We start from the raw sequence: 21,838 nt of genomic DNA on the forward strand, positions 1-21,838 counted from the left end.
ATGTGTCTTTCATAGCAATCAAAGAATCAAAAGATATGATAGAAATGTTATGAATTGCAGGTCTTCTACTTAATGCATCAGCAACTACATTTTCTTTTCCAGGTTGGTATTGAATGATAGGATGGAAACTTTGAATGAATGAAGCCCATTTGATATGGCGGTCAGAAATTTGGGGTTGGCTAAGTAGATGTCTAATGCTTTGCTGGTCGGTCTTTATCATGAATTCTGAACCCATTAAATAATGCTTCCATTGTTTCAATGCTTGGACAACTGCTAAGAGTTCCTTATCATAAGTGGAATATTTGAGCTCAGAGGGTTTCAGCTTAGAACTAGAATATGCTATTGGATGGTTGTCTTGCATTAACACGGCTCCTATTCCTGATCCGCTAGCATCAGTCACAACTAAAAAGAATGGTCGGTTAAAGTCAGGCAATTGTAGAACAGGGGCATTGGTCAATGCACGTTTAAGTAAATCAAAGGATTTCTGCTGGTTTTCAGTCCATTGATAAACAATGCCTTTCTTAAGAAGTTTGGTCAGTGGTAAAGCAAGTAATGAGAAATTACGTACAAACGTCCTATAGAAACTAGCAAGACCAAGGAATGAGCGTAATTCATGTACATTTTTAGGAATAGGCCAATGCAATATTACGTCAATTTTCTTAGGATCAACTTTTATTCCTTCTTCTGATACAATATGACCTAGATATTCTATTTCTGTCTTAAAGAATTCACTCTTGTCAGGATTTGCAAACAATTGATTTTCTTTCAGTAATTGAAAAACTTATGATAAATGCTCATAATGCTCTTTTTCACTTTGACTGAATACTAAAATATCATCAAAGAAAACAATCACACAATACTGATATTTTAGAAAAATACGATTCATCATTCTACTGAAAGTGGCAGGTGCATTAGTTAATCCGAATGGCATAACTAAGAATTCGTAATGGCCAAACTGTGTCCTGAATGCAGTCTTAAATATGTCGGATCTATCTAGCCTCACCTGATGATATCCAGATTTAAGGTCAATTTTACTAAATATAGAAGATCCTTGCAGTTTGTCCATAAGGTCATCAACTCTAGGTATAGGATACCTATTCTTTACAGTGATCTTGTTTAATGCTCGGTAGTCAATACACATCCGATAAGTATTATTCTTTTTCTTGACTAAGAGCACAGGTGCACCGAATGGGGAACTGCTAGGTCGAATTAAACCTCTATTTAGTAATTCTTCTACTTGACTCTGGATTTCTTTTTGCTCTATTTGATTGTGCCTATATGGGGCTTTGCAAGGTGGTTGTGTGCCAGGTATTAGGTCAATCTTATGGTCTTCTGGACGTGATGGAGGTAAACCTGGTGGTAGGTCTTCTGCAAAACAATCCTTAAAATATGCAAGAAATTCCTTATGCCTAGGGTGTATATGAGTTTCTTTTGCGTGCAATTCATTCACCCAAATGAGATATGATTTAGTATTCTTGCGTAGTGCACGTTTTGCTTGAGTATGCGAAAGCAGTGGAAACATATGAGATGCATGCATACCAAATAATGTAATAGATTTTCCTTGAAAATTAATATTCATTGTGTGTGTGGAATAATCTATATTGGGATTATGTTGGTGTCTCCATGGCATTCCTAGAATAATGTCGCTAGACTGTAATGGGACAACTAAGAAATTTCTTCTTTCAATATATGGACCAATTTGAATTTCTAAATTTTGAACTTCTTGTGTGCCATTGTACCTAGTGCCTAAAAATGCAGCTTTTATGCGATAGTGCGTAGGTACTGTATGCAATTTCAATTCCTTTACCAATTTTGCTGAAATAAAATCATGCGTACTACCGTCATCATGTAATAAAGTTCTTTCTTTTCCATGCACCATACATTTCATAGTCAACAATGAATGTAAAGTAGGCATACCTGGTAAAGTGTCGGAAGTAGTAGTAGGATCATCTTCTTCTTCAGTGAAGTCCGGCATATCCTCATGCTCGTCCTCGTCCATAGCTCCAAGGTAGTTGATATGTGCTGATGGCTTCTTTGAATGACAATTTGCTGCGAGATGGCCTGGCTGGTGACACTTGTAACATACGATGGGCTTGGCTTTGGTCACATTATTTGCAATGGCTGGGAGTCTGGGTATATTTGGATTTGCTTGTTGGATAGGCTTAGGATTTGGATTGACAGTGGATGGTAATGCGGGTGGTTTAGGCCAATTCTTGCGGAAAGATGGTGATGAAAAACGACCTGGATTAAACCTTCTGAAATTTGAATTGAATTCTTTAGATCCATAATTACCGTTTGCTTGGAATGACTGCGGTCGTCGATCTCTTCCACGTAACTTATCTTCAGTGTCGTGAGCTAAGGAGATGGCATCTTCAAGAGTAGCAGGCTTGAACATATTCACCTCAGCGTAGTAATGTCCAAGAAGTCCAGACATGTACTTCCGCTTATGGGTCGTCTCTGGTACGTCTTCAAGCATGCGTAGCTGTAAGAGTGCATTCCAAAAACGCTCTGTATACTGTGGAATAGGCTCACGGTCGCGTTGTTGCAGTAAATCCCATTGCTTGATAGCCTTCTCATGAAATTGTGGTGGAAGGAAATTTTGCATGAACTTCTTCTTAAAATCTTCCCATGTAGCAGGACATTCTATGCTCTTGTGGACTACAGTCCACCAAAGTGATGCTCTATCTATCAGATGATTAGTAACACACTTGATTTTATCTTTCTCATGATAAGTTTCCTCATGGAAATAGTCATCAAACTGGCTAATGAATGATAAAACAGTCTTTCCTTCTCTTATGCCATTGAAAGTGCGAAACTTGAAACTTCGTTTACTTATCTTGGATTCCTTGCGAATGGTTTGTGCTTCAAGAGTGGCGTCGATGGTACGGCGTATCAAATCTTCAGCTTGAGGTTCTTCTTTATCAGTGGACGCTCCTTGTAGCTTTGTCAATTGCGCTTGCAAGGCTTGCCTAGCTCTTCGCTCTTCGTCCAATTGTAACATGATAAGATCCAGCTTTTGTTCCATGGTAGGCTCGGGTAGATCGTCTTCAGCCATAGGATCATCCATATGTGGGGTAGTCATCCTGTAAAACTCAACAAACCTTTCTCACTCAAAATCAGTTAGCGGGATGAGCGTAGCTCAAATTTGGGGTTACAAGGCTATGTATTTTGGGTATTTTCTTCTTCAATTTTCAGAAATTCTGAAATATTTCTGTCTCCGTTTGCTGAAAGTACTTCAACGAACTTGTAGATAGGTAGAACAGCTTGCTGCGAACAACTTTCCAGTTCTGAGTTTTTGCAAACGAACAAGTCTTCTAGGAGTTTCGAGCGTTAGTCAGTTCTGATTTAGTCTGACTTGCAGAGTTGCAGACTTAACAGACTTGCAGGGTTATTGACTTGCTGAACTTAGCTGACTTGCAGAACTTGCAGGACTTGATTAGTGTCGACTTGCGAAACTTGACTTCTGGAGTGCGTGACTGAGAGTTTGCAGACTTGTCTGCCCAGTAGAACTTGCAGAGTATAGTAGGATTTAAGCTTAATTAGTTAAGCTTAAAGCTTAATAATAAGAAGAAGGCCGCCGTTTTTCTGATCGTGGGGGGGGGGGCCGTTTTTTCTTCACGCGATTTTCGGACCTTCTCTTGTTGATTACGATTTGAAGATTATGAAGCTAATAAGCTTCTTAAGCTTAAAACTAAGCTTTTTTTAATGAAGAAGATTAGAGATTTCTCACTGTTCTATCACGACTTGTTCATGGAGTTGAGGGAGTGGTCCTCCGCCGACAGAGAGTGGTCCTTCGCGATCTGAGAGTGGAAACAGGGGTTCTTGATCGCCAGAAGTCTGCCTGTATCGACGGTTCGCGACGAGATTGACTGTAGAGGTCGTTTGTTCCTGGAGCTCCGCCTTCGCCCGAGATTGGTAGCGATTGGAAGCCCTTGATCTCTGCTCCGCTCTGATACCACTGGTGCGCATATCGGACGCAGGTAGCTCACGTAGTGAATTCCCAAAGGTCCCCAAGAACAAAGCACTCTACTTTTTAGAACAAAAACCAATGTAAAAACAAGCACGACATGAGACAAGAGACAAATTGGGTTGAATCTCCCCCATGCCTTGTGTGAGCGCTTCACAAAGCATGTATTTAATATATATTTTCAATCTTTTTGCTCAAAAATAGCCCAATTACAAAAATATGACAAGCTTTTAGCTTTTGAGTTTGCTTTCTACCAAAAATAGGAAAATAAAGCTAATGGACGGTGCCCAAAGAGTCTGGCACGCCCAATCTCAATGTCCAAATAAAAATAACATATCCAGGCGCATAAGCGCATACAAAATAATAATAAATAGTCGATGTCTCTATAGACATAATCAAAATATAAGCGTGGCGCCTATCAAAATATAGTCCAAAGGTCGAAAACCCGCTAGACTCCAATGCTTTCCTCCGCCACTGCTGCTATCTCTACACATCAACTGAAGCATTCACAATCGTTAGTAAAACAATACAATTAAACCGACAAAAGTGAATACCTAGCAGTCTTCAGCTACATAAATAAATCAACTGGTTAGAAATAAATCCTAACCTTTATTTATTACGAGTGCGCACTCTAAACTCATAAACGTTTATTAATTTAATATGCATTTTGCGGAATCACCCGCTATGGAATTACCCATGTACACACTAAATTAATGAAACGCCCGAAAAGGACAGGCGTCCCCATCAACTTCTCGCACAAAGAATCCTCTTTGCGTATGAGCCCCGGTCATCTAAGTTTACGGAATCCACCGTAAAACCTCACGGAATCCACCGTGGAATATGCCTCCTGGCATCATTCTGATGGTTGCAAGAGAGAACCAAATTGGTCTTCACAAAGGGTTGAAGGTGCCAACACAAACTCTACAACCAAAGGCAAATTATCAAATTACATTTCTCCATCACAATTGTCCTATGCTACTTCTTAGTATATTTCCTCATTAAATGAGATCCTTCTTTAGTTCAAAAAGAAGATTTACACAATAATCTATCCATGTTGTTCTTTGTATATAAGTTTATTTAGCAATAGAAATCCATCCACTCTTGCCTGAACAAGCATTCTATGCTATGGAGACAACACTGTGTTGGAAATGTATAATGTTTTTAAGGTTATAAATCGCAACTCTAACATTGCATTTAGGAATATGCTTATGCCATTGTACAAAATCATGTTGTGATTCTTTCTGTTATGCAAATCTACAGCTATAAGCTTAGTCAAGTTCAGCATAAGCTCTAAAGGAAGATCAAGGTTATCATAATATCTCAAAGCTAATATCCAAAATATTTGGATATCAAGGGATGGACTAAATAAACATCTACTTGAAAGGAGGCCATAGAATGTCCGATCCTATAATAGAAATTGAAGGATTTTACATAAAGGGTTTATTTATATCAGTGGCATTTACATGACCATTGTTGCAAAATGTTTGGGTTCTAGGAGTGCATACACCTCAAAAAGTTAGGTTTTAATTCCTAAAAAATAGATTTTAGTGTCACTATATCTTACATGTTTGATAGGTGATTGCATGCCTATCTATTGACACATCCTACTAGATTCCTACTTTTTAGTGTGGATGGCATAATGGATCACCACATGTGAGTGGAAGCCTATGCATGAAAGAAATCTAGGATCACTTAAGATATAATTTATTGAAGTAAAGTGCCTTGATCATTCTTGGTGAATGTAAACCCCAATGTGGTCTATACTAGATCAAGTGAATGCTTCATTTAAAAAAGTCTAGCAAACAGATAGAAGCAAGGATCATCTAGTGAATTGTTATGACCATCTACCTCACCCATTCTAGTAGCAATCTTTAAAACTTAAAGGAGACAAGATTAAAAGAGTTGAGGATAAACAAATGTGAGAATCTTTAGAGAGTGATTTGTGATAATAATTACAAGAATGTAAAAGACTTGACAAATCAAGAATCCTCCAAAACTCAGCATTAAAAAATAATTTCGTTAAAGGTATTTTAGGGTTGAAACCATCCAATAATAACTTAAAAGGATTAAGACTATTAGGCACATGATAGCAATGCTTGTTCCTAGTTGTATGTTGGTCTCCCACAAACCATTGAGTGTAAAGTGCTTCTGGTGATGTTGCACTTGGAAAAGTGCCAATAAAGTGCTAGAAACCTTCACCATTTCGATAAACGAGTGTGATTGATCTTGCTAAGCCATCTCAATGGCGCTTGGTACCCTTGACCTGCTCATATTTAGTTGTGAATGTTTTAAACTGAGCTTAATAAAATCATGTTCGCATCATAAAATAAAAATATTTACTTAAAATGAATCGATATGCCTATTCGTTTATAGGCACATTGACTTGTACATTATGCTTATTGGTGTCACGATCAATTTATCAATTTACTACTTTAGTATTCTAAATGATATGTTTTGTCTTGACTCGTCTCACCTACTTCTCTACATGGTATCTCTCTTGTAGGGCCTATCGTAGTTGCTTTAGGAAGACATTCTTCTCACGTTCTTACTCCAACCCTCCCAACTACTGCTGATTTGAATAGCTTTTGATGGCTCACACTATTGCAACCACGTGCACTTACAAAATCAATAGGTTTAGAGACTCTAATTATCATACATGGAAATTGAAAATTGAAAATATTTTGCAGAAACTCGACCTGCTTGGGATTGTTGACAATTATGTAGTACAACCGCAAGCTAATGATGCTACCTATGTGGATTGAACTGCAAAGGATTTGAATGTTGGGTTGGAGCTTCTCCTTCATTTGAGCAAGCGCCCTACCCAATTGGTTCGGACCTTAACCATTGTGGAAGCAATGTGGGATCAAATCAAGGCACACTTGATCCAGCTTCATCTATGTGAAGATGATGATGTCCCTACTAATTTTGCCCAAAATTCGCAAGAGTCAATGGACAACGTCTCCACATCGGGTCTCCACCTTCCCGCTAATATCTAGGCTATGTTATTATTGGTTGCATTACCCCCTTCATGGCAACCTTTTATAACCACGAAGGTGTCTGCAAATCTAATCATGCCCACTCTCATTCCTAGTATTCTCCAAGAGAATACTCTCCCTCAAATTGTTGCCATACCTCATCTTCATCATCACAATCTACATATCCTTTGGCCATGTTCGCCTCAAATTCGTGTCAGCCCCCCTTTCACCCACCATCTTTTGAAGGTCATCCACGCCCCTGTCAACTTTCCAATATAGCCCCCGACAAATTCAAGTTGCACCATTTTTGTAAATTTTGTGGCAAAGTTCGCCATTTGGCTCATGATTGTCGGTCATAAACCTTTGACAAGGAGGACCCAACTTCGATTGACGTGGCCAAGCCCATATAGTCGATGAGGAGGACCAAGTTGATTACTTTGCATCTAGTCTAGATTATTCTTATGAATCTGATCAGTCCAACACTAATGATGCACTCCTTGCATACATGGTCATTGATGTGTCATCCCTCTCCTCTTCGTCTTCCATGTGGGTCTTGGATAGTGGCACCACATGCCACCTCACCTCTTGTTTCGACTGGCTACTTCACTATAAACCTCTACCATCGCCATTTCTTGTCCCCTTTGGAAATAACATCATTGCTCTTGCACTTCAAGTTGGTGTGTTGTGCACATCCAATTGATGGGTGGCAAAGTCGTTGATATTGACCGAGTATACTATGTTTCCCAATTCGCTGAAAATCTAATTTCCCTTAGCAAACTCACTAATGCTTCTACATCTGTTGAGTTTTTTCATAATCACTGTCTCATTTGCCTTACTCTTTCTAATGGTCATCTTTATGTTGCCCAATGTCCTCGTATAGGAAAGCTTTATCTTTTAGGTTCCACTCCACCTTCAACTGAGGCCTATAGTACATCTCATACCCCTTTGTCCAACCATTCTACTCTTCTATGACATTATCTTCTTGGTCATTTAAACCTTCAAACTATGCAATACATCCATACTCATAAGCTTGCTCATGATTATACCTTACCTTCCCATGGTCACATTACACTTTGTGAAGGGTGTATTTATGGGAAGCTTTCAAATAAGCCCTATCAGAAGTCCCATACCTTTACTGTTTCTACATTCTAGCTTATCCATTCTAACCTGTGCAGATACTTGCCTACTCTTTTCATGCCAAAATTCTACTATTTCATTACCTTTATTGACGACTATACTGGTTTCACTATCCTTCAACTCTTCAAGGGACAAAAAGGCCACTACCATTCTTAAAGCTTTCACCCATTACCATACTTTGGTAGAAAATCAACTTGGTTCAAAGCTAAAGGCCATTTATACTGACAATGGTGGCATGTATGCCAATAATCTTTTTCTTGCTTAGTATTAGTTGCATGGTATCCACCATCGCCTTATCATTCCTAAGCACCTGCAACAAAATGGTCTTGTCGAATGGAAAAATAGAACCGTTATGGAATCTGCTAGGTCTATGCTTAAGGTTGCCTCCTTCCTTTTGGGATGAGGTTGTTATCACTGCATGTTAGCTTCCAAACTGCGCCTACCATCACTCCATGCAACCCATCCCTTACACCTTATGGTTTTAACACCAACCCACATACAGACATCTTCACATTTTTGGGTTTCTAGTGTATGCTTTTGTGCCTTTGGACACTCGTCACAAATTGGATTAGCATGCCCTTAAGGTTATCCTTGTGGGCTATAGTGAACCATACGTTCTAAAGTGCTATCGTACCAGCCGAAAGTCTCTCTTGACCCATACGGCTCTATTCCATGAGTCCTCTTTCATGTCATGAACTCCTCCAGTCAGGTCCCAACTCCATGTTAGCTTTGGAGTCTCCTTCCACTTCATCCATACCCACCTCTAGTATGTCCTCTAATTTCCATTAGCAAACTCACTAATGCTTCTACATCTATTGAGTTTTTTCATAATCACTGTCTCATTTTCCTTACTCTTTCTAATGGTCATCTTTATGTTGCCCAATGTCCTCATATAGGAAAGCTTTATCTCTTAGGTTCCACTCCACCTTCAGCTGAGGCCTATAATACATCTCATACCCCTATGTCCAACCATTCTACTCTTCTATGACATTATCTTCTTGGTCATTTAAACCTTCAAACTATGCAATACATCCATACTCATAAGCTTGCTCATGATTATACCTTACCTTCCCACGGTCACATTACACTTTGTGAAGGGTGTATTTATGGGAAGCTTTTAAATAAGCCCTATCAGAAGTCCCATAACTTTACCGTTTCTCCATTCTAGCTTATCCATTCTAATCTATGCAGACACTTGCCTACTCTTTTCGTGTCAAAATTCTCCTATTTGATTACCTTTATCGACGACTATACTTGTTTCATTATCCTTCAACTCTTGAAGGGACAAAAAGGCCACTACCATTCTTAAAGCTTTCACCCATTACCATACTTTAGTATCAGTTGCATGGTATCCACCACTGCCTTATCATTCCTAAGCACCCACAACAAAATGGTCTTGTCGAATGGAAAAATAGAACCGTTATGGAATCTGCTAGGTCTATGCTTAAGGTTGTTTCTTTGCCTCCTTCCTTTTGGGATGAGGTTGTTATCACTGCATGTTACCTTCCAGACCACACCTACCATCGCTCCATGCAAACTATCCCTTACACCTTATGGTTTTAACACCAATGTACATACAAGCATCTTCACATTTTTGGGTTTCTAGTGTATGCTTTTGTGCCTTTCAACACTCGTCACAAATTGGATTAGCGTGCCCTTACGACTATCCTTGTGGGCTATGGTGAACCATACATTGTAAAGGGCTATCGTATTTGGTGCCCAACCCACCGAAAGTCTCTCTTTACTCATATGGCTCTATTCGATGAGTCCTCTTTCATATCACAAACGCCTCCACTCAGGTCCCAACTCCATGTTAGCTTTGGAGTCTCCTTCCACATCATCCATACCCACCTCTAGTATGTCCTCTCATATGCTCTAGGCCTTACCTCCTGCTCTTGGTGGCCTACAACCCCATGTGGTGCCCGCTCCCCCTGCACCTCTTCCCATAGTGCCTACTACGCCTCTTCCGAGGCTGACACATCTGTGCGACCCATCCATTAGCCCTCTCCTTATGCTATAGGAAAATCAACATGGTCTTCCCACCTTCCTTGGACAATAGTTTACTTGAATTGAGTATGGGTAGCCTTACCTAGCACGTGGCAAGTCTTTCACCCATCAACGCCATGTTCATTCCCTACCGCTATCTAGTGGCAGTCACCCATCCACTTCGGTCTCATCTTAAGACGTGTCTGCTACTCTTTTCGCTGAGAGAATTAATCTCAATGTGGGTTGCCAACACTTGGCGATTTCATGCCCACTTCCCTTCTATTGCCCCTCACCTTTTCACTTGATTTATCTCCTTTGTCTTCATGCCTTCAACGTTCTTTATCTGATTTATATGAGTCTACCACTCGTATTGATGCTCTTCTTGCTCAACATCGATCCGATGATGAGCTTGTACTTATCTCCTCTGTTACCTCCCACTCCATCAATGTTGATAGTAATTCTATTGATCCCCCTCCTGAGGCTATCGACAGTATTGGTGCTATCCCAGTTGATGATGCCTTGCACAGTAGTGTTGAGGCTCCGCTTCGGCATGCTACCATGGAGGTCAAGCTCAATTCACTTCAATCCAATGGCACATGGACACTGGTTCCATGTCCTCCTGATCAGCAACCTACCACCTGTCAATGGCTCCTTCACCATTTAGGCCCACTTACCTATTTTCTCTGATTGGAGATCTCTCGTAAAATCAATCCATTAGTGTCCTTTACCTTCATCCAACTAAATTTGCCCAAGATATTCTCAAAGCGTTTGGCCCTGATCTGGCCAAATCTTTCCCTAATCCTTTATCACCTTCTATCTCACTTGATGATTGTTGCTCCACCCCTCGGGATCATGCCTATATGCAATAGCTTACCTTTGATCTGTTAATCAGGATGCTTTGCTACTTAGTTACTAGCACTTGACCTGATTTGTGCTTTGCCATTAATTATCTCTCATGCTTTATGTACAATCTTGCTCCTAAACATTGGAAAGAATTGTTGCAGGTGATGCGCTGCCTGCATTTTACTAGTAGTAATTTGGACCTCCATTTTCGACGAGATCGAACTCTTTGTCATCCTTTGCCCTTTATTGGGTGGTCTGACTCGCATTAGGGGGGCGAGTATTGAGACCCCCATCTCTCTACTTCTCCGGGTTTGTGTTCACCCTATCTGGTGGACCAGTCACTTGGCAATCAAAGAAGCATATTGCAATGACTTTATCTTTGACTAAAGTTGATTATGTTGCAATGGCTTTGGTTGCAAAGGAGGTTTTATGGATTCAAATGGTTTTAGATAAATTAAACTTAATTGATAAACCACCATTCAAGATTCTACGTGATAACTTGTCATGTGTTTTTTTGGCTAGAAATCCAAAACATTCTAAAAAGACAAAGTACGTTGACATGAAGTACCATTTCATTCGGAAAATGATTGAGGAAAAGAAGCGATGTGGGCTGATTTTCCAATGAAGGCACTACCAGCAGACAAGCATTATGCTTGCTGCAGCAATCTTCGAATGATAAGATTTCAAAATATTAAATGATACTCCCATTACGAGGCCATGTTGTAAACCGGCTTTAACAAAATAATGGTCGCATCATAAAATAACAATATTTACTTAAAACGAATCGATATGCCTGCTCTTTTACAGGTACATCCACTTGTACATTACGCCTATTGGCAGATCATGATGAATTGATCGAGTCACTGCTTTAGTAATCTGCACGATCTGTTTTGTCTCGTCTCGTCCCACATGGTTCTCTACAGTGAACTCCTTGCTTCTCACCACCTCTACGTTCACCAGCGCCTTCAGTTGTCAAGTCCTCAGTTGTACGTGCTTGCTCACGTGCTGAATCAGTTGAAATTTGCTGAGCTGTCATTTCCTCCTCATCTGGTACTAGGTGTGTATTTTTGAACTCCTCATGGGAAGGTAGAAGCATTAGGGCTGTCGAGTTGTTGGTTGCTTGTTCGTGCTCAAGTAGAGGCTCTTCATTCAGCGTCAATGAAGGCGGCCACGCAAGCTCTGCAGAATCAATATCGCCCATTTCCTCGTGATCGTCATCCATGGAAGGAGGGAGCTGGTTGAGGTCTATGAACTCCGGCAGTGTCCTTGCTTGCTGGCCCCGAGACGGCAAATTATTAAATGGCTGGTTCTCGCATGAAAACTTCTTAGCACTCCCTCCAGCTCTCTCTGCGTGCAGCTTCTTCTCACCGGTCCAGTGGCATCTAGTCTTGTGGTCACCAAGAGCTTGACCACTTGCGAATGCACGGTGGCAGGTGCAGCATACATGGCGTAATTCAATGCTCAAGTTCTGCTTCTGACGTAATTTCATGTCCTCTGATGTGGCAAGCCGATGATTGTGGTCATCCGTGATGTGGAGACCTTCAACTGTCTTAATTGATTCAGGCAAGGATAGGGCAAGGTTCAGGCTACCAAGATCATCATCATCCTTGGCGAGGATCTTCGTACATCTGCCAGTCGTGCCCTTGTCCTCATTGCACGAGTGATCCACAGTAGTACGGAAATCTGCGCCAGCTTCAGGAACACCTCCAACAACCTTAACTCCTGCATCTAATCCACGCCAGCATGGCTGAGTGCCTGCAGCAACAACGAGCTGGTGTTTTGGATCATCAAGTAGCTGCCTTTTTCCAGCTTTCATAGCGACCAGGGTCCGTGCAGCCATGATCATCTCGGGATCAGCAGCTTCCTCATTGATAGACCTGTTGCCAGACGTCGGCATATTGCGGCTGTGATCGGAGCTGGGCGACTCATGATGACTACCTGATGGTGTCGTGGTGCTTCGGCTTATTATCCAGTTCCTCTCAGAGGGCTTGTGCGTGGGGTGCCTGGTGCAGAAATTCTGGATGTGTTTTTCTTCTTGATCAGCAGCACCTCTCTGCATAAGTTCTGTTTCATTTCTGCGTTTGAGGTCTGCACCAGCTGTGGTGGGTACGCTTTTAGGGTTCCGGATCTCGCACAGCATCTTAGTCCTCTCGTCATGATGACGAGCTATCGAGCTTGTTTGCGGCATAGCCATATTGTCTGGTCGCTTGGATCCTCCAAAGAAGGCTGGATGACGCAACGTCTCGTCCTTGGCGATATCCATCTCCAAGCTCTGAATGTCAGCTTCCTGAATATCGTATCTCTTCTCAACAGTAAGCTTCATCTCCCCGGCAGCTAACTGCCGCTTGGAGGCGACGCGCAGCTCCAGGTGTTGCTGCCTCTTTAGATCCCTCTTCGCTGCAGCCTCGGCGTACGATGCTCCATGAACTCGCATATGGCCTCTGAGAGCGGGTTGTGAGGGGAACTCCTTGTTGCACTTAGGGCAGACGCACTCTAACAACAGATTGGGTTTGTCAGGCGAAGAATCCAATGGCGGGAGACCTGCCATGCCTGCGCTTCTCTTGCCGCAGGGCGTGGTCACAGGTGAAACCGGTCCCTTGTCGTTTGCTGGAAATAGCTGAGGTTCTGCCCCTTTGTTGTCTGCAGCTTCTTCCTTATGACGATCCTTCAATGGCTGTGGTCGTAGGACTTGAACCTTCTACAGCTCCTCTTCGTAGTGATGGTGGCTTTCACGAAAACGAGAGAACAGCAGCTGTTCGGGCTCGATCAAAGGCTGATGATCAGGAATGGCAGGCGTGGACTTGCAGAACGCGGACATCTTACTGCACCGGCGGGAAGCAATGACCTGTGTGGCTGATCGGAGATCGAATAACGCTAAAGCGAGGAGAAGGAATACGCGGAGATGAAGATGTAGAGAAAGGCAGCGTTTGAAAGCTAGGCGGAAGATGAGGTAAATGTCACGGTTAGAGAGGGAGAAGGAGCGATGGAGAGGTAGTGTGGCAGCTGAGAGATGGAGAGAAACTGCTTGCTGGAGGAAACGCTTCGAGTGGAAGAAGGGCAAAGCATGAAAGCACGTTGTTATAAACAAGTGTCGGCCAAACTGACGAGAAGCCCTAATCGAACATTGAGGAAATTGCCTTCCATTTAAAAGCCGATAAAGGGCTATTAGTCTACGGCGCGTATCCGACTATTGTTGTTTACAATCTAGACGAGAAAGATAAAAGGTGCTGCAGAAGCAACATAACTATTGCTCATGGGTTTGCAAGTTGGCAACAATAGGCTGGGAGGAAGATTCTATTTTTAGTGTAGACTTGCTCGTGTAAGTTGTAACGTCGATCAAGATTTGACATCCATGGGCAGTTTCTAAAAGCACTAGGGATCGTCGCATCAACTCTACGCTTCTCCAGCCTATGATAAACCTTAAGAGCGGACAAACATGTAGTGATATCGAAATATGGATATAATTGGGATTGGATAGAGTCAGGACTCATCAGCCGATGGATAAATTCTTTTGATGAAAATAGGAAAATGCTATTTTTTTTCTTTCTTTTTATAGGAATAAATCATTTGTATTGATAGGTTAGGAACGTTAGTAGCTCCAAGTTTTGGTGTCCTTAATTCTCGGGCAACTTACTCATGAATATATGTGTTATATAGAAAGGTGTAATATAAAGGAGTTATTTACAAATTAAATAGAAAAGAATTATGTTTTATTCAAGAAATTTTCAGAAATAAAGATTTCAATAAAGAGACCTTGAATGTTGTCGTGCTGCTATGTGAAAACCATGTGAAAAACTCTAGAGTGTGGTTTTCTTATTGATCTAGAAAGTCAATGCCATTTTAGATATTACTGTTAGTGACCATGGTCCAAAATACTAGATTTTTGGTCCACAAGTTTAGCCAATTGTTGATAATTTTGATATTATCTCTTGTAAAAAATCCAAGAACTATAGACAAATTATAGACTCGGATGACATGTAAAGGAAAATAGATAGCTTTTAGTCTTTTTTGAGAGGATTTTATGTAAAAAGAGAGATTGGAAAAATCATGTAACGCACGATCGTTATTTTCAGGCAGTAAAAAGCACTTTAAAGTGGGAGATGAAGGAGTGATTTGACAAAGTTCTGGTTAGGTGTCCCCTTATTTTACCCCCCTTTCAGAGCCAATGGAAGTATCAGATTGGCGATCTGAGCAGCATAGAGGAAGGTATTGTTTTATGTATATTTTTGTCTACAAGAGATTTGTGTTCTCATAATGCAGAAATAAACTGACAGGCTTCAACTCTATGAGTATTCTTCTACATCTCCTATTTCTTTATGTCAGTATTCTTCTACATCTCCTATTTCTTTTTGTCAATATTCTTCTACGTCTCCTATTTCTTCGAACCCCTTCTCTTCATCTGCTCCTCTCCTTGAATCTCCCTTCACCAGGCAGTCTCTTACCGTCGCAGTAGACTTTCGACCCCAAACACTCCAACAACACACGTGATGTAGAGGATATACATATAGTAAGTTCCTCGAGACTTAATTTTGTTGATTTTTGCACATGGGAATCGATGCTAATAAGCTATATAGGCTTCGAGGTTTTCTAGCAAGTAGGAATTGGTACAAAAAAGTTGGAGAGACTCCCAAACTAGAAAGAGTCATTTGGAAACACTTTGGGCATCAAAACCATGATTTTACTTAGGAGTCCTACATATCTCTATCAAGTTAGTTGAGCGATGAGTACTTAGGAGCTAGGAAACTGCAATGTAGTAGGTTGTTCCCTTTATTGGACTACTAATAGAATAGTGTGGCTCACAACTGCCACCCCTCCTTTGCATGCATCTAATGACATAGGGTGGAGAAGTGTTCCCCCCCTAAAGATGAGATGCCCACTGGCAAATGTGGCATTGTTGAGAAAAATGCTAAAATTGATATGCATCCAATGAAGGCCTCTATACAACAAGATCTCAAAGCCGTTGGCACAAAGGATGATGTAGCTACTATAAAAGGGAGAGGAGAAGGTATTTCAATAGCCTTCTCTTTTGCCATACTTAACTAGAGGTTTGCCTTATATGATTATGCATGCTATGGGATGGGTTGCCTTAGAATGGGAATTTAAGAGATAGTTATCGATAAAATTTAAATGCACCCAACATGTTTTCATTCCAATTTAGCTAATCTGTACAAGCCTCTTTTTTATTGCATTGGGATATAAACTTAAGAGGTATGTGTTGCTTAACATTGTAGCTAGTTTCAAGGGAGATTCTATATAGTTCCCACCTTAGTCATCTAGCTCTAATCCAAAAGGTATCGTGCTTAGTGATTGACTAGTCTCTATGGCTTTCCAAGGCTTATCTGATAGCTAGAAGGTGAAACCATTGCGATACTTGAAACTTTTGGAAAGCTCCTCCATGTTCAAAGAATTGTCATGGGCTCATGCTTTTAAAGAGTCAAGTGGGCATTGTCTAGGCTCAAAGAAATAAATGTCAAGGATACATCTTCAAAATGTATGTGTATTACTTCTATTCACTAAGAGATGTTTGAGTTGATGAGATTTGAGTAAATTAAAAATGTTATAGATTCAAAAGGGAGTTTTCGTATTCAAACTTTAAAAATACATGGTTTTAATTTCCTTAAGGAAGAGGATTCAGTTTAACATATCATAACATGTAAGTAGAGCCTTTCTAAATACCATTAAAGTGTCACTACAACAGAAATGAGGCATAGACGCGCATGTTAGACGCACAAAGTCGGGCGCGTCTATCATTGCGTCTATAAATGCGTGTAAACGTGCGTGTAAATAGACGCGAATTTTGCATCTATATATCTGCGCTAATAGATGCTAATATAGACGCGCCAGTAGAGTCACAATTATTTAACCACCTAAAATTACAATTCACATAATTAAAAAACCAAAGTTAATAATTATTTAACCATCTGAAATTGATTCTTGAGCATGCATGTGTGCACATGATAAAAACCATAGAATTAAGAATACACATTAAATCATTGAATTAAAAAAATAGAGTTAATAATTACTTTTTCATTGCTCTCTAATGAGTGGCAGTTCCTCTAGTTGACAAGCCTGATATAAGTAATTAGTGGCAAGGGACAGAAACCTTACAATTAGTAGCAAGCATTGCAATATGTATCTCATAATTTCTCTACGTACTTGAAGATGATAAAAAATACTCCCTTTTTATTATGGAAATTTCAATTTAGCTTTAAACTTGACTATTGATTCTTGAGTATGCACGTGTGCGCATGATAAAAACCATAGAATTAGGAATACACATTGAATCAATAAGCAAATTAAGTATGCTACAGTGAATGATCCATCTCATCTTCAATGAGATCAGCCCTTGCTAAACTATCTACTTCTAGGTCTATTTTACCAAGAGGTAACGAAACAAATAAGTCTATCCCACTATCAGATGTGTTGCTATATTGCTCAATAACTTCATCAATATCATCGACAATCACATTATTGTCTTCTTCTGCTTTTTCTTAAACATTCTCGCGAGGTTCATCTTGTACTATATCACGCATATCATCCATTATGGTGCCATCATGCACATCATCATTAATTGTTGGATTGTCATCTGCTATCTCCATATCGGTAATATTACCATATATTTGTTTTGAACGATTAGATATAGGGATGACATACCACCATCGGTTATTGTTTACCATTGGATGATACACAACCTGCAATTGAAAAAAAAAAGCAAAAAACTTAAGTACTTATTATATTGTGTATATATATCACATGTATACATATAGAAAAATTAGCCTTTGCATATATACATGCTCGCATTGTTGAGGTAGTACTAATGTGTCATTCTTGTTTTGGTGAAATTTTGTAGAGTCAATGATTACAAAACCACTTGGATGACATCTGATTATGCAATGCTCACCATTTGTTACCACTTCTTTAAACCACTTCGCATCCAGTACATATATAAAGAATTGTGTGAAGTCAAGCTTCAGAATATCTTGGATCAAGCCACAATAACCTTCCATGGTACCATTGGCATCCTCGAAGTGAGCAAGGTCACCACAATCTTGGGTATTTCTCTTTTCATCTATACATTGAGTTCGAAGATGTTTACCCTCACACCAAAGTGCATTGAATAATATGCACTAGTAGTAAAAGATAAAAGATCAAACATGTCAAATATTTATATAAAATAAAACTTATAGAAACAAATTAATTGATAGTATGTCTCACCTTTGATAAGCAACCTCGTGCGTATTTCCACTCTTCTTGAGATATATTAATTTCCTCCTATTTTTCCATTCTCTCCATTTCCTCATGTAACCAATCTATATCAATATGACATGGGAGCGCATTTAGATGATCTGGAAATGAGACATTACGTCCATATCTAGTGCGAAATTCTTGTCTTTCGCTTTTTCTTCTTGTCTTTGCTTCATTATATAGTGTCACCCATTTGCTCATTACATCACTATTGAGCACACAAAAACTATTTAACTTACGAAGTTCTTCTTTTGTTAGCATTTTACTCATTCCTTTTCCTTGAGGTACTATAGAGGTCATCCTCAAGTCTTCATCATCTTTTCATAGTCATGGTTGAGAGGGATCCACTTTAGCAAGATATTCAGATATATAAACAAGGGATGATTGCACTAACCAACCCTCAGCCATATTTCGCTCAGGTCGTGCTTTTTGCCTCACAAAATCTTTCAAGGTTTTCATGAAGCGCTGAAGAAAAAACATCCACCTTATATGAACTGCTCCACAAAGTGCGATCTCATGTATCTGTCAAGATGTATTTGAGAATTGTTTATTTTTGTGTGGAAATTCAAAGACATATAATGAAAAAATACAATGTATACACACCTCACAAGCTCTCCCATCTTGTAAATGATATCACGTACATCTTTGGATACACAATGGGATATGCTAGTAGGAAGTACGAACTGAATGTAAACAATATTCATAGATCAAATGATTAGTTGAGGAAAAAGTCATCATACCCCAAAGTTTACACATAGTTACTCCACTAATTACTATATTCATGGTTAGAGATACCCTTACTTGAATCATTTTGTGCCAATCGTGGGACTTCAAACCAGATAGTTTCTCCACACCTCTTTTCTTTTTCTTTATGAAGGAGCATTGAGACATCTCATACATCCTGTGAGTATTCGAAAGCTATATATTTGTTCCTTCACTATTTTTTCCTCGTTCTTTGACAACATCCAAGGTACATGGGGTAGCTCAATCTTTCCTCTGGGTCCAATGCGTGGCCAAGCTCGTCTCATACGACCAATGTTACGTAAATCCTCCCTTACATTAACTAAATCACGAGCCCCTATCAAGTGATCCCATAATGTAGATACAACATTTTTGAATATGTGCGTGGGGTCCAACAAGTGATTGATCTTGAGTTTAGTCCAGTACAGAAGACGAAAAAATATAAAGAAGTATCCAAGTTGAGATTACTCCATCCATAAATTGTTTGCAAGTTAAGTATCTCGAGGGACGCACAAAGAACGAAGTACGTACAACCTTCATACAACAGAGTAGATGATGCTACATATAGTGGATCATCTGGCTTCGTAGAGTGACCTTCTCCTTGAACCGATTGCGAAAATAGATGGTGTACCATGTTGTCCAAAATCTCATCCTGTACGACTTGATGGGGCATTTCATGAGGGCTACTATCATGGTCGTTAGTCTCTACTCTTCTTGAAGACTCTGCCTCCTCGCGTTGACGTTTTGCAGCCTCTCGACGCTCGGGAGGGAGCATTTGAGGATGTGGCACCGCATCCTGCTCAACCACAAAAGGGATTTTCATGTACGTTGATATATAATTCTCGTAACATAGACTAGCAATCTTAGTGGTAAAAAAAAACAATGAATACCGGTGATTTTTCTCGATCCCATTCTCCATACAATATGAGGTGTGACATTGCGATTCGACGTGCTGGAAAAGTACACCCTCGACAACTATCACACATGCATTTAATTTTTCATCGTAGCCATGCATCTCGATTATGAAGACACAATGTTTCATCCTCACTTGAGGATGTGCTCATTGACTCATTAGCATGCACCACACTAGGTGATGATGATGACATGATTAAACCTAATAATTCATGAAAATATCAAATTAAAATATTTATCATTCATATATTTACATAAGATCTCAATTTTAAATGCACAAAAATCATCATAAATACATTAAAACTTATGATAAGAATTCACTACTAAAACTTATCTTAAAAACAAAAAATTATGATAAAGCCTAAATGTGTGTCTATATTCACGTTTACCTACGCGTCTATATTAGCGTCTATTTTCGTGTCTATATTCATGTCTATCCTCACATCTATCTGAAAAATACACACACATATACACGCAAAAATAGACGCATACATCAAAATTCAAACCATACTTAAATCATTTCTTTTCAAACTGCGCCTTTCCTTTCCTGTGTTTTTTGCGGTTCTGAAGCTTGAGTTTAGCCGACATGCAGTCTCTTCATGCCTCACCTAGTCTCTTCATGCTTCACCTCCTCATGACTCATCTCTTCTTTCATTTCAAACACACAAGAAGGGAAAAAGGAAAGCCAAGGAGAGGAAGAAAGAGAGAACAAGAGAGAGGAGAACAAGAAGAAGCAGCAAGCAAGCAAGCAAGCATCAAGGGAGGGTAACTTACTAAGGAGAGAAAGAAGGAGAAGGAAGAAGCACCAACACCCACCACACCAAATACCCAAGGTGAGTCTCTCTCTCTCTCTCTCTCTCTCTCTCTCTCTCTTTGTTTCTCTCTTTCTCTCTCTGCTCTGTCTGTGTATTTAGGATTTGTGATTCCATTATGTATTGCATTTTGTAAATCATCAATGGCGGTCGTCGAGCTAAAATCAGCCGATCGAGCGTGTCTGATAGCGCGTCTACATTTCAGTGAAGACACAGATATAGACGCGAAAAATGTTTCCTCTCATAGCGTCTGAGGGCGCGTGTGCTAGCGCGTGTGCTAGCGCATGTGCTCTGCAGTCTACACGCGATGATACACGCACTGGACAGAAGGTTGACCTGCATTCTACACGGGATTATACATACGCATTGACCTGGAATGTGCGTCTGATAGTGCGTCTGTGCTGCATCTTAGATGCAAATATAGACGCGCTAGACAGAAGGTTGACTTTGGGGGCGTGTCTGAGGGCGCGTCTAACCTGCAATTTGGACGTGGGGATATACGCGCTAGGTCTCCCAGTTTTGATAGTAAACAATATATTATTGCAATGATAAATGTGACCAATCCCATGTTTGTGTTTATCAGTTTTTTTGTTTATGAGAAGCATTAGCACTTAAGTTTTATACTCAATGTCTAAAGAAATCTCTTTGAAAATATAAGTAATATATGATTTTTTGTATGCAAATAAATTTGTCTTCTTCTTGTGTTTTTTTTGCAGATGTCGTATCCTGGTTCATCTAGCAATGACCCGGATTTGGATCGCATGAATGATACATTGGCCTCCTTTGGCAGGGGAACAATGCATTTTTTGGAGGTTTTCCTAATAGGGAAGACTTCATGGGAGAGATGACCAGACACCTTGGCCGCTCTCCCATAGCGGACGAGGTGTTCAGTGTCATGCCTGGAACGCCTTTGACATCTTTTCCTGGCACTACTTTCCAAACTCCACATGCAGGTACTCCACATGCACGTACTCCATATGCAGGTACTCCATATGCAAGTACTCCACGTGCAGCACCTGTACGTGCATCGGCTGAAGGCACAAGCATCTGTAGAAGCATATGCATCTACAGAAGCTCGTGCATCCAGCGAGGCAGAGGGTAGTCGACAGAGAGGGAGGAGGGAGAGTCGAGGGGGAGGACGAGGCTTGTGTGGGGGTTGCCTAGGAGGTGGCGAGTGATCACCCTCACCAGTAGATCACGTAGAGGAGGTTGTATGCCAG

Source organism: Lygodium microphyllum, chromosome 20 (genome assembly GCF_053477565.2).
Source record: "Lygodium microphyllum isolate KBCC chromosome 20, Lygodium_microphyllum_v1.1.10, whole genome shotgun sequence".
NCBI lineage: Eukaryota > Viridiplantae > Streptophyta > Polypodiopsida > Schizaeales > Lygodiaceae > Lygodium > Lygodium microphyllum.